A 6,762-nucleotide genomic window follows, 5' to 3' on the forward strand; every position below is an offset into this window, starting at 1 on the left:
TTCCTTGGTTAGTCCAGTTAGTTTATCTTTTTTTTTTTTTTGAGATGGAGTTTCACTCTTGTTGCCCAGGCTGGAGTGCAATGGCATGATCTCAGCTCACTGCAACCACCTTCTCTTGGGTTCAAGTGATTCTCCTGCCTCAGCCTCCAGAGTAGCTGAGATTACAGGTGCCAACCACCATACTCAGCTAATTTTCATATTTTAGTGGAGACAGGGTTTCACCATGTTGGACAGACTGGTCTCTAACTCCTGACTTCAAGTTATCCACCTGCCTTGGCCTCCCAAAGTGCTGAGATTACAGGCATGAGCCACCATGCCCAGCCAGTAGTCTATCAATTTTGTTTATCAATCCTTTCAAAAACAGGTTTTAACTTAGTTGATTTTTTTTTTTTTTTACTGTTCAAGTCTCTAATTAATTTAGCCTTAGTCTTTATTATTTATTTTCTTCCACTAATTTTGGGTTTGATTTGTTTTTGTTTTTCTTGTTCTTTGGGGTGCATCATTAGATTATTTATTTGGATTTTTCCTACTTTTTGATGTAGGCGTTTATTGCTATAAACTTTCCTCTGAGCACTACTTTTGATGTATCCTATAGGTTTTGGTATACCGTGTGTTAATTTTCATTTGCCTCAATATGTTTTAAAAGTTTCTTCCTTTTATTCTTTCTTGACCAGGTCATTCTGGAGCCTGTTGTTAAATTTCATGTATTTGTATGGTTTCCCAAGTTTCTCTTGTTATTGACTCCTAGTTTTTTCCCATTGTATTCTGAGATGATAATTGATATTGTTTTGATATTTAAAAATTTGCTGAAAATTGTGTCCTAACATGTTATATTCTGGAAAATGTTCAATTTTCTTATGAGAGAAATGCCCATTCTGTGGCTGTTTGGTCAAATGTTCTGTAAATGCCTATGAGGTCCATTTGGTCTAATGTGCAATTTAACTCCAAAGCTACCTTTCTTAATTTTCTGCCTAGATTATGTATCTAATGCTGAGAGTGGAATGTTGAAGTCTCAAACTATTATTATATTAGAGTTTATTACAGTACTTCCTTTAGTTTTAATAACATTTTCTTTACATATTTGGAATTTTTTGTTTTGGGTGTACATATAGTTAGAATTATACCTTCTTGTTGAATTGATCTCTTTGTTATTATATTGTAATCTTCTTTGCCTCTCTTTGCTGTTTTGACTTAAAATCTGTATCTTAGATAGGTATAGCTACTTCTCACTTTTTTGTTTTTGTTTTTGCATGGAACATTTATTTTTTTTCTATACTTTCATTCTACGTGGGTCTTTACAGGTGATATAACTTTCTTGTAGGCAGCATATTTGGGACATTAAAAATACTCATTCAGCTGCTCTATGTATTTTAAGTACAAAGTTTAGTCCACTTACATTCAAGGTTATGAATATGTAAGGTCTTCTTCCTGTCATCTTAATAATTAGTTTTATATTGTTTTGTATATCCTTAGTTTCTTTCTTTTTGTTTCTCAGTGTGGCTTGGTGGTTTTCTGTAGTGGTAACATTTGAGTTTGTTCTCGTCCCTAATTTTGTTTTTGCTCTACCAGTGGTTTTTATACTTTTGTGCATTTCTATGATTATAGATATTGTCCTTTGCTTTCAGATATAGAACTCCCTTAAACATTTATTGTAGGGCCAGTCTAGTGGTGATGAGTTCTCTCAGCTTTTGCTTTTCTGAAAAAGATTTCATATCTCCTTCATTTATGAATGATAATTTTGCTGGGTGTAGTACCCTTGGCTGACAGGATTTTTAAAAATATATATATAACACTGAATATATCCCATTCTGCCCTGGCCTCTAAGGTTTCTGCTGAGAATTCTACAATTATATACTGGGAGTTCCCTTATAAGTGACTGGATACTTTTTTCTTGCTGTTGTGCAGTTTCCTGTTTGTTTTGACTTTGAAAGTTTGACTATAATGTGCTATGGAGAAGAACTTTTTGCATAGTATTTGTTTGAGGATCTCTTAACTGTTTGTATCTGGCTGTCTAAATCTCTTCCTAGACTTGCAACGTTTTCATCCATTATTTTTGTAAATAGGTTTTTACCCTTTTTGTTTTCCCTTACCCCTCTGGGACAAAAAATTCAAATATTTAATCACTTTATGGTTTCCTATATCTGACATAGACTTTTTTCATGCTTTTTATTTACTTTTATAAATTTTTGTTTGTCCATGGTATTTTCAAACACTTGTCTTCAAGTTCTGAAATTCTTTCTTTTGCTTCATCTAATCTATTTTTGTAGTTTTCAAGTGTATTTTGTGTTTCATTTAATGAATTCTTTAGTTCCAGAATTTGTTTTTTTAATGCAATCTACCTTTTTGCAAAATTTCTCATTCACGTTTTAATTATTGTTATGATTTATTTGTATTGTTTTTTCTGTTTTCTCACTAAGCTTCTTTAATATTATTATTTTGAATTCTTTATCCAAGGTTGTTTTTTTTTTAATTATAATATTTTGCTGGAGAATTATTGTGCTCCTTTGTAGCTGTCATACTTTCTTTCTTTTTAAATGTTTATTGTGTTTTAATGTTCATATCTGTGCATCTGTTGTAATAGTCACTTCTTTTAATTGTTTGAATTGGTTTTGTCGGGGAGGATTTTTTTTGAAGATGTGTCGATTGCGTTTGTTGGTTAAGACATTTTGGCTTTCATTCTGAGTGGCTGAAGTAATGTAATCTGTAAAATTTCTTTTGATGAAAAGAATTTCAGTGGTGTCTTTGATTTCCTTAGAGGTTTAGAGTGTGGGTGTTCATGGAGGCTGTGGTTAAGTTTGGCTGGGGATGGGGGTGCTGATTGGGACCATCCTCAGGCCCCATTCGTAGGCTAAGCATGCCTGTCCTTGGGCCCCTGAGTGGCATATGCTGGCCCCAGTATTAGCAGGTCCAAGTTGGCTGATTCCTGGGCATCCAGGTGGCTTGCTAGGACGCCCAGGTCCTGGTAGCAGTGGTAGACTAGGTGGTAGGTTGGTTCTCAGGCCCATTGGCAGCAAGTATGGCCCAGGTGGTCCATACTGGTGTAGACAGTGGCTGTGACAGCTGGGCATTCCACTTGCTAGGTATACAGTAGGCTCATGGAGATGGGTATCCACTGTGGTTGTAATCTGCAAGTGGTGGACTTGGCTAGGTGGTCCCCAGGATAACATGCTCTGGCACTGGGTTGGGGGAAGGAGTAGCCTGGCCAAGCAGACCTATACTCAGGCACCTTGGTGGTGTTTGCAACTAATTGCTGTGGTAGGGAGGGGCCTACCATAGACCTAAGGCAAAATATTCTGATGGTAGCAGCAGCAGCTGCAAGTCATCCCTGCTGCTGAGAAGGGTGGAGTTTCTTTCAATGGCACAGCTGTTTGTAGGCAGCTGGGAGGCATATAATTTGCTTATGTTTCAGCACCTGATGCAGCAGCCTGCTGTAGGCAGAGGAGTTTGTCCTTAGGGCACTTGAATATGCATAATCGCTTTCCTGCTGTGGGCAGCAGGGTGTTTACCAATAGCTTGTACTTTAGCTCTAGGTGCAGCAAGCAGCTGCAGTGGTGGCTGTAGTCTTAGAATGTCAATAAAGATCTGGAGATGTAAGGATTCGGGGAATGTTGGGACCCTGGGCAAGATATAGTCTAATGGGGGCTGAGCTCTCATTTTGGTGCTTTGCCATAGCTACTTGAGGATCATGAGGTATATGGGACCCAGCATGAGATTCCTCTCTGAAGCAATGCCTTTCACAGTCTCCAGGAAGCTTCCTATTTCAGTCTCAGGGCCCATGAGGATCTAGGATTTTTCCTGCGGCTAGGATGTAGGAGTTCATTGTGAGAATGTAGACTGCTGGGGATCACTCACTTACCCTTTCCCCTAACTTGGGAGACTTTTGCAGCTCCCAGATAATCCCAGCCAAATAGGCTACTTTGTTTTGTGGAAGAGACAAATATCAGATGCCTCTAGTCAGCCATGCTGAAGCCCATATTTAATACATTTTAAAAGTTATATTTATTTACTTATTTTTATTATACTTTAAGTTCTGGGGTACATGTGCAGAATGTACAGATTTGTTACATAGGTATGCACGTGCCATGGTGGTTTGCTGCATACATCACCCCATCATCTACATTAGGTATTTCTCCTAATGCTATCCTACCCCAAACCCCCCACCCCCTACTATCCCTCTCCTAGCCCCTCAGTCCCGGATAGGCTCTGGTGTGTGATGTTCCCTTCCCTATGTCCATGTGTTCTCATGTTTTGCAATCTATCCATCTGACAAAAGACTAATATCCAGAATCTATAAAGAACTTAAACAAATTTACATGAAAAAAAACCCATCAAAAAGTGGGTGAAGAAATGAACAGACACTTCTCAAAAGAAGACATTTAGCCAAGAAACATGAAAAAAATCTCATCATCACTGGTCATTAGAGAAGACGTTTTTTAAACAAAATATACACCTGTGTATTTTGTTTTACAAATAAATTAAGACGTATTGTTCTTAAACTCTTGAACTTTGAGGATAAACATCAAGCCTTCCAGACTGATAAACCAAGTCACCTATAAGGTAAGCAAGAGGATGATAGTGACTTTTCTGTTTTGTTTTTTCAATGGAGTATTAAAGCATAGAAATATGCTTGACATATGGTAAACACTCAATAAAACAGTTGTTGAATTAATTAAAATGACAGGAGAAAATAAAGCTGACATCTGATTTCTCCACAATAGTTGATACCAGAAAATAATTGTACAATATCAGTATTGCCTTGAGATGAATATCAAACATGGACCAATTACAGTACACCCATCCAAGGTATGATTCAAGTATACAGCCAACATGCAGACATTCTCAGCATAAAAGACCTCACAAAATATAGAACACTTGTGATCTTCTTGAAGTAACTACTTTACAATAAATTCATCCAATTAGAGGATGAATCAAATAATGATTCAAAATAAATATCTCAGGAATAACAAAGACATTGTAAAAGGACAAGAATTAAGCTTCAAATTAATTTAAATATTGGACTAAAATTTGTCAACTATGAAAATTATTACAAAAAAGATTGAATGCTATAAATCCAGATAAAGCAATAGTTATGCAGCCTGGCTGACATGGTGAAAACCTGTCTCTACTAAAAATACAAAAATTAGCTGGGCATGGTGGTGCATGCCTGTAATCCCATCTACTTGGAAAGCTGAGGCAAGAGAATTGTTTGAACCTGGGAGGCGGAGATTACAGTGAGCTGAGATTTTGCCCCTGCACGCCAGCCTGGGCAACAGAGCAAGACTCTGTCTCAAAAGTAAAATAAAAATTATAAAATAGCTAATTAAAAATTGGAAATAGATGGAACAAAGATAAGACATGAGGAAATATTAAATACCTTCATTTTTATTTCTAAAATTATAATACATTTTAAAAAAAATGTCTGTGATCTTTAATGGTCTTCATGTGTGGACTTTTTTTTTTTTTTACAGTAAATGTAGAATAACTTTTGTGAACATGCTTAACTTAAATAATTCCCTTCATTTCACTTCAGGATCCTTTGTTTCTATTTAAATCAGGTATTATGCTCACTTCGGCAGCACATATACTCAAATTGGAATGACACAGAGTAGTATGGCCCCTGTGCAAGGATGACACGCAAATTCATGAAGCGTTCCATATTTTTATGGGATCTAATTAAACTCCAGAGTTTCTGTACAGCAAAAGAAACAATCATTAGAGTGAACCAGCAACAAACAGAATGGGAAAAAAATTTTGCAATCTACCCACTGACAAACGGCTAATACCCACAATCTGCAAAGAACTAAAACAGATTTACAAGAAACAAACAAACCCATTCAAAAGTGGGCAAAGGATATGAACAGACACTTCTCAAAAGAAGACATATATGAGGCCAATAAACATATGAAAACATGATCATCATCACTGGTCATTAGAGAAATGCAAATCAAAACCACATTGAGATGCCATCTCACGCCATTTAGAATGGCGATGATTAAAAAATCTGGAGACAACAGATGCTGGAGAGGATGTGGAGAAATAGGAACAGTTATACTGTTGGTGGGAGTGTAAATTAGTTCAACCATTGTACAAGACAGTGTGGTGATTCCTGAAGGATCTAGAAATAGAAATTCCATTTGACCAAGCAATCCCATTACTTGGTATATACCCAAAGGATTATAAATCGTTCTGTTATAAAGACACATGCACACGTATGTTCATTGTGGCACTGTTTACAATAGCAAAGACTGGAAACCAACCCAAATGCCCATTGATGATAGACTGGACAAGGAAAATGTGTCACATAGACACCACGGAATACTATGCAGCCATAAAAAACAATGAGTTTGTGTCCTTTCTAGGGACATGGATGAATCTGGAAACCATCATTCTCAGCAAACTGACACAAGAACAGAAAAACACCACGTTTTCACTCATAGGCGAGTGTTGAACAATGAGAACACACAGACACAGGGAGGGGAGTATCACACGCTAGGGTCTGTTGGGGAGGCTAGGGGAGGGACAGTGGGGGGTGAGGAGGTTGGGGAGGTATTACATTGGGAGAAATTCCTGATGTAGGTGACAGGGGAATGGAGGCAGCAAACCACCTTGCCATGTATGTACATATGCAACAATCCTGGATGATCTACACATTTACCCCAGAACCTAAAGTACAAAAAAAAAAAACAAAAATGAAATTAGGTATTATATTTTCATTTTTTAAAAATCTTTTTTTGGTAATAGTTTTTTTTTTTTTTTTTTTTT

General features: G+C 36.9%; 1 non-coding gene across 1 annotated transcript; it reads left to right on the forward strand.

Moving 5' to 3' along the window:
* Positions 1-5,560: 5,560 nt before the first annotated feature.
* Positions 5,561-5,662, forward strand: LOC116532340. Its single transcript, XR_004260827.1, has one exon. It is a non-coding gene; the product is annotated as a U6 spliceosomal RNA (small nuclear RNA).
* The last annotated feature ends 1,100 nt before the right edge of the window (positions 5,663-6,762 follow it).

The sequence above is a fragment of the Sapajus apella genome, unplaced genomic scaffold (genome assembly GCF_009761245.1).
Source record: "Sapajus apella isolate SASKATOON/1434 unplaced genomic scaffold, GSC_monkey_1.0 scaffold75, whole genome shotgun sequence".
Lineage (NCBI taxonomy): Eukaryota > Metazoa > Chordata > Mammalia > Primates > Cebidae > Sapajus > Sapajus apella.